Below are 7623 nucleotides of genomic sequence, written 5' to 3'. Positions count from 1 at the left end.
CATCTGGTGCATCAAATTGATTCTAAGCATATGGTATGTCCATGCAAATCGTGCACCTATCTTGCATCAAGATTAGCACTATCTCTAAACAGACCGAACCGAGCCTCCACTTGAGCCTCTTCACCTAGGAGTACCAACAGGTGCTTCCAAAATGGTTTCTTAGACTTTGGTGCATTAGGCGCAAACCGTGCACATATCTTGCAGCGAAACTAATACTGTCTCTAAGCACACCAAAGCGAGATTCCATATGAAACACATCATGAAGGAGTTCTATCGGGTGTGTCCAAATTAATTTCTAAGCATATGGTACGTTCCATGCAGACCGTGCATCTATCTTGCATCGAGATTAGCACTATCTCCAAACAGACCAAACTGAGCTTTCACTTGAGCCCCTTGACCTAGGACTACGATCGGGTGCGTCCAAAATGGTTTCTTATCCTATGGTGCATTAGGTGCAAACCGCGCAACTATCTTGCACCGAAACTAACACTGTATCTAAACGGACCAAAGTCAGATTCCATATGACACATGTCATCTTGGAGTTCCATTTAGTGCATCCAAATTGATTTCTAAGCATATCGTATGTTCCATGCAAATCGTGCACCTATCTTGCATCAAGATTAGCACTATCTCTAAACTTTCCAAACCGAGCCTCCACTTGAGCCCCTTCACCTAGGAGTACCAACAGGTGCTTCCAAAATTGTTTCTTAGACTTTGGTGCATTAGGCGCAAACCGTGCACATATCTTGCACCGAAACTAATACTGTCTCTAAGCACACCAAAGCGAGATTCCATATGACACACATCATGAAGGAGTTCTATCCTGTGTGTCTAAATTAATTTCTAAGCATATGGTACGTTCCATGTAGACCATGCATCTATCTTGCATCAAGATTAGCACTATCTCAAAACAGATCAAACCGAGCTTCCACTTGACCTTCTTCACCGAAGTACCAACAGGTGCTTCCAAAATGGTTTCTTAGACTATGGTGCATTAGGCGCAAACCATGCACATATCTTGCACCGAAACTAACACTGTTTCTAAACAGACCAAAGAGAGATTCCATATGACACACGTCATCAAGGAGTTCCATCGGGTGCATCCAAATTGATTTCCAAGCATATGGTATGTTCCATGCAAACCGTGCACCTGTCTTGCACCAAGATTAGCACTATCTCCAAACAGACAGAACCGAGCTTCCACTTGAGCCTCTTCATCTAGGAGTACAAATAGGTGCGTCAAAAATGGTTTCTTAGACTATGGTGCATTAGGCACAAACTATGCACCGATCTTGCACCGAAACTAACATTGTCTCCAAACAGACTGAAGCGAGATTCATATGACACACGTCACCTAGGAGTTCCATTGGGTGCGTCCAAATTGATTTCTTAACATATGGTACGTCCATGCAAACTGTGCAACTATCTTGCATCAAGATTAGCACTATTTCTGAACAGACCAAATCGAGCCTCCTCTTGAGCCACATCAACTACGAGTACCGTCGGATGAGTCTAAAATGGTTTCTTAGCCTGTTGTGCATTAGGCATAAACCGTGCACATATCTTCTACCAAAACTAACACTATCTCTAAACGAACCGAAGCAAGATTCCATATGACACACATCATCAAGGAGTTATATCAGGTGCGTCCTAATTGATTTCTAACCATATCGTATGTTCCCTGCAAACCATGCATCTATCTTGCATCAAGATTAGCACTATCTCCAAACTGACCAAACTGAGCTTTCACATGAGCCCCTTGACCTAGGAGTACCATCGGGTGCGTCCAAAATGGTTTCTTATCCTATGGTGAATTAGGTGCAAACCATGCACCTATCTTGCAATGAAACTAATACTGTCTCTAAACGGAACGAAGTGAGATTTCATATGATACATGTCATCTAGGTGTTCCATCTCGTGAATCCAAATTGATTTCTAAGCAAATGGTATGTTCCATGCAAATCGTGCACCTATCTTGCATCAAGATTAGCACTATATCTAAACAGACCGATACAAGCCTCCACTTGAGCCTCTTCACCTAGGAGTAGCAATAGGGGCTTCCAAAATGGTTTCTCAGACTTTGGTGCATTAGGCGCAAACCATGCACATAACCATTAGGGAAACTAATACTGTCTCTAAGCACACCAAAGCGAGATTCCATATGACACACATCATGAAGGAGTTCTATCGGGTGTGTCCAATTTAATTTCTAAGCATATGGTACGTTCCATGCAGACCGTGCATCTATCTTGCATAGAGATTAGCACTATCTCCAAACAGACCAAACTGAGCTTTCACTTGAGCCCCTTGACCTAGGAGTAACATCGGGTGCGTCCAAAATGGTTTCTTATCCTATGGTGCATTAGGTGCAAACCATGCACCTATCTTGCACCGAAACTAACACTGTCTCTAAACGGACCAAAGTCAGATTCCATATGACACATGTCATCTAGGAGTTCCATCTAGTGCATCCAAATTGATTTCTAAGCATATGGTATGTTCCATGCAAATCGTGCACCTATCTTGCATCAAGATTAGCACTATCTCTAAACTTTCCAAACCGAGCCTCCACTTGTGCCTCTTCACCTAGGAGTACCAACAGGTGCTTCCAAAATGGTTTCTTAGACTTTGGTGCATTAGGCCTAAACCGTGCACATATCTTGCATCGAAATTAATACTGTCTCTAAGCACACCAAAGCGAGATTCCATATGACACACATCATGAAGGAGTTTTATCCGGTGTGTCTAAATTAATTTCTAAGCATATGGTACGTTCCATGCAGACCGTGCATCTATCTTGCATCAAGATTAGCACTATCTCCAAACAGATTAAACCGAGCTTCCACTTGACCCTCTTCACCGATGTACCAACAGATGCTTCCAAAATGGTTTCTTAGACTATGGTGCATTAGGCGCAAACCATGCACATATCTTGCACCAAAACTAACACTCTTTCTAAACAGACCAAAGAGAGATTCCATATGACACACGTCATCAAGGAGTTCCATCGGGTGCATCCAAATTGATTTCGAAGCATATGGTATGTTCCATGCAAACCGTGCACCTATCTTGCATCAAGATTAGCACTATCACCAAACAGACCGAACCGAGCTTCCACTTGAGCCTCTTCATCTAGGAGTACAAATAGGTGCGTCAAAAATGGTTTCTTAGACTATGGTGCATTAGGCACAAACTATGCACCTATCTTGCACCGAAACTAACATTGTCTCCAAACAGAGCGAAGCGAGATTCCATATGACACAAGTTACCTAGGAGTTCCATTGGCTGCGTCCAAATTGATTTCTTAACATATGGTACGTCCATGCAAACTGTGCAACTATCTTGCATCAAGATTAGCACTATTTCTGAACAGACCAAATCGAGCCTCCACTTGAGCCTCTTCAACTACGAGTACCATCGGATTCGTCTAAAATGGTTTCTTAGCCTATGGTGCATTAGGCGTAAACCGTGCACATATCTTCTACCACAACTAAGACTATCTCTAAACGAACCGAAGCAAGATTCCATATGACACACATCATCAAGGAGTTATATCAGGTGCGTCCTAATTGATTTCTGACCATATCATATGTTCCATGCAAACCGTGCATCTATCTTGCATCAAGATTAGTACTATATCCAAACAGACCAAACTGAGCTTTCACTTGAGCCCCTTGACCTAGGAGTACCATCGGGTGCGTCCAAAATGGTTTCTTATCCTATGGTGAATTAGGTGCAAACCATGCACCTATCTTGCACCGAAACTAACACTGTCTCTAAACGGACCGATGTGAGATTTCATATGACACATGTCATCTAGGAGTTCCATCTGGTGCATCCAAATTGATTTCTAAGCATATGGTATGTTCCATGCAAATCGTGCACCTATCTTGCATCAAGATTAGCACTATCTCTAAACAGACCGAACCGAGCCTCCACATGAGCCTCTTCACCAAGGAGTACCAACAGGTGCTTCCAAAATGGTTTCTTAGACTTTGGTGCATTAGGCGCAAACGGTGCACATATCTTGCACCGAAACTAATACTATCTCTAAGCACACCAAAGTGAGATTCCATATAACAAACATCATGAAGGAGTTCTATCCGGTGTGTCTAAATTAATTTCTAAGCATATGGTACGTTCCATGCAGACCGTGCATCTATCTTGCATCAAGATTAGCACTATCTCCAAACAGATCAAACCGAGCTTCCACTTGACCCTCTTCACCGAAGTACCAACAGGTGCTTCCAAAATGGTTTCTTAGACTATGGTGCATTAGGCGTAAACCATGCACATATCTTGCATCGAAACTAACATTGTTTCTAAACAGAACAAAGAGAGATTCCATATGACACACGTCATCAAGGAGTTCCATCGGGTGCATCCAAATTGATTTCCAAGCATATGGTATGTTCCATGCAAACCGTGCACCTATCTTGCATCAAGATTAGCACTATCTCCAAACAGACCGAACCGAGCTTCCACTTGAGCCTCTTCATCTAGGAGTACAAACAGGTGCGTCAAAAATGGTTTCTTAGACTATGGTGCATTAGGCACAAACTATGCACCTATCTTGCACCGAAACTAACATTGTCTCCAAACAGACCGAAGCGAGATTCCATATGACACACGTCACCTAGGAGTTCCATTGGGTGCGTCCAAATTGATTTCTTAACATATGGTACGTCCAAGCAAACTGTGCAACTATCTTGCATCAAGATTAGCACTATTTCTGAACAGACCAAATTGAGCCTCCACTTGAGCCTCTTCAACTAGGAGTACCATCGGATGCGTCTAAAATGGTTTCTTAGCCTATGCTGCATTAGGCGTAAACCGTACACATATCTTCTACCAAAACTAACACTATCTCTAAACAAACCGAAGCAAGATTCCATATGACACACATCATCAAGGAGTTATATCAGGTGCGTCCTAATTGATTTCTGACCATATCGTATGTTCCAAGCAAACCGTGCATCTATCTTGCATCAAGATTAGCGCTATCTCCAAACAAACCAAACTGAGCTTTCACTTGAGCCCCTTGACCTAGGAGTACCATCGGGTGCGTCCAAAATGGTTTCTTATCCTATGGTGAATTAGGTGCAAACCGTGCACCTATCTTGCACCGAAACTAACACTCTCTAAACGGACCGAAGTGAGATTTCATATGACACATGTCATCTAGGAGTTCCATCTCATGCATCCATATTGATTTCTAAGCAAATGGTATGTTCCATGCAAATCGTGCACCTATCATGCATCAAGATTAGCATTATCTCTAAACAGACCGAACCGAGCCTCCACTTGAGCCTCTTCACCTAGGAGTACCAACCGGGGCTTCCAAAATGGTTTCTCAGACTTTGGTGCATTAGGCGCAAACCGTGCAAATATCTTGCAGCAAAACTGATACTGTCTCTAAGCACACCAAAGCGAGATTCCATATGACACACATCATGAAGGAGTTCTATCGGGTGTGTCCAAATTAATTTCTAAGCATATGGTACGTTCCATGCAGACCGTGCATCTATCTTGCATCGAGATTAGCACTATCTCCAAATAGACCAAACTGAGCTTTCACTTGAGCCCCTTGACCTAGGAGTACCATCGGGTGCGTCCAAAATGGTTTCTTATCCTATGGTGCATTAGGTGCAAACTGTGCACCTACCTTGCATCGAAACTAACACTGTCTCTAAACGGACCAAAGTCAGATTCCATATGACACATGTCATCTAGGAGTTCCATCTAGTGCATCCAAATTGATTTCTAAGCATATGGTATGTTCCATGCAAATCGTGCACCTATCTTGCATCAAGATTAGCACTATCTCTAAACAGACCGAACTGAGCCTCCACTTGTGCCTCTTCACCTAGGAGTACCAACAGGAGCTTCCAAAATGGTTTCTTAGACTTTTTGTGCATTAGGCGCAAACCGTGCACATATCTTGCACCGAAACTAATCCTATCTCTAAGCACACCAAAGCGAGATTCCATATGACACACATCATGAAGGAGTTTTATCTGGTGTGTCTAAATTAATTTCTAAGCATATGGTACGTTCCATGCAGACCGTGCATCTATCTTGCATCAAGATTAGCACTATCTCCAAACAGATTAAACCGAGCTTCCACTTGACCCTCTTCACCGATGTATGAACAGGTGCTTCCAAAATGGTTTCTTAGACTACGGTGCATTAGGCGCAAACCATGGACATATCTTGCACCAAAACTAACACTGTTTCTAAACAGACCAAAGAGAGATTCCATATGACACACGTCATCAAGGAGTTCCATCGGGTGCATCCAAATTGATTTCCAAGCATATGGTATGTTCCATGCAAACCGTGCACCTATCTTGCATCAAGATTAGCACTATCTCCAAAGAAACCGAACCGAGCTTCCACTTGAGCCTCTTCATCTAGGAGTACAAATAGGTGCGTCAAAAATGGTTTCTTAGACTATGGTGCATTAGGCACAAACTATGCACCTATCGTGCATCGAAACTAACATTGTCTCCAAACAGACCGAAGCGAGATTCCATATGACACACGTCACATAAGAGTTCCATTGGGTGCGTCCAAATTGATTTCTTAACATATGGTACGTCCATGCAAATTGCGCAACTATCTTACATCAAGATTAGAACTATATCCGAACAGACCAAATCGAGCCTCCACTTGAGCCTCTTCAACTACGAGTACCATCGGATGCGTCTAAAATGGTTTCTTAGCATATGGTGCATTAGGCGTAAACCGTGCACATATCTTCTACCAAAACTAACACTATCTCCAAACGAACAGAAGCAAGATTCCATATGACACACATCATCAAGGAGTTATATCTAGTACGTTCCATGCAAACCGTGCATCTATCTTGCATCGAGATTAGCACTATCTCCAAACAGACCAAACTAAGCTTTCACTTGAGCCCCTTGACCTAGGAGTACCATCGGGTGCGTCCAAAATGGTTTCTTATCCTATGGTGCATTAGGTGCAAACCGTGCACCTATCTTGCACCGAAACTAACACTATCTCTAAACGGACCAAAGTCAGATTCCATATGACACAAGTCATCTAGGAGTTCCATCTAGTGCATCCAAATTGAATTCTAAGCATATGGTATGTTCCATGCAAATCGTGCACCTATCTTGCATCAAGATTAGCACTATCTCTAAACAGACCGAACCGACCCTCCACTTGAGCCTCTTGACCTAGGAGTACCAATAGGTGCTTCCAAAATGGTTTCTTAGACTTTGGTGCAATAGGCGCAAACCGTGCACATATCTTGCACCAAAACTAATACTGTCTCTAAGCACACCAAAGCGAGATTGCATATGACACACATCATGAAGGAGTTCTATCGGGTGTGTCTAAATTAATTTCTAAGCATATGGTATGTTCCATGCAGACTGTGCATCTATCTTGCATCAAGATTAGCACTATCTCCAAACAGATCAAACCGAGCTTCCACTTGACCCTCTTCACCGAAGTACCAACATGTGCTTCCAAAATGGTTTCTTAGACTATGGTGCATTAGGCGCAAACCATGCACCTATCTTGCACCGAAACTAACACTGTTTCTAAAAAGACCAAAGAGAGATTCCATATGACACACGTCATCAAGGAGTT

The sequence above is a fragment of the Sorghum bicolor genome, chromosome 2, assembly GCF_000003195.3.
Source record: "Sorghum bicolor cultivar BTx623 chromosome 2, Sorghum_bicolor_NCBIv3, whole genome shotgun sequence".
Taxonomy (NCBI): domain Eukaryota; kingdom Viridiplantae; phylum Streptophyta; class Magnoliopsida; order Poales; family Poaceae; genus Sorghum; species Sorghum bicolor.
Note: the sequence above shows the minus strand (reverse complement) of the source record.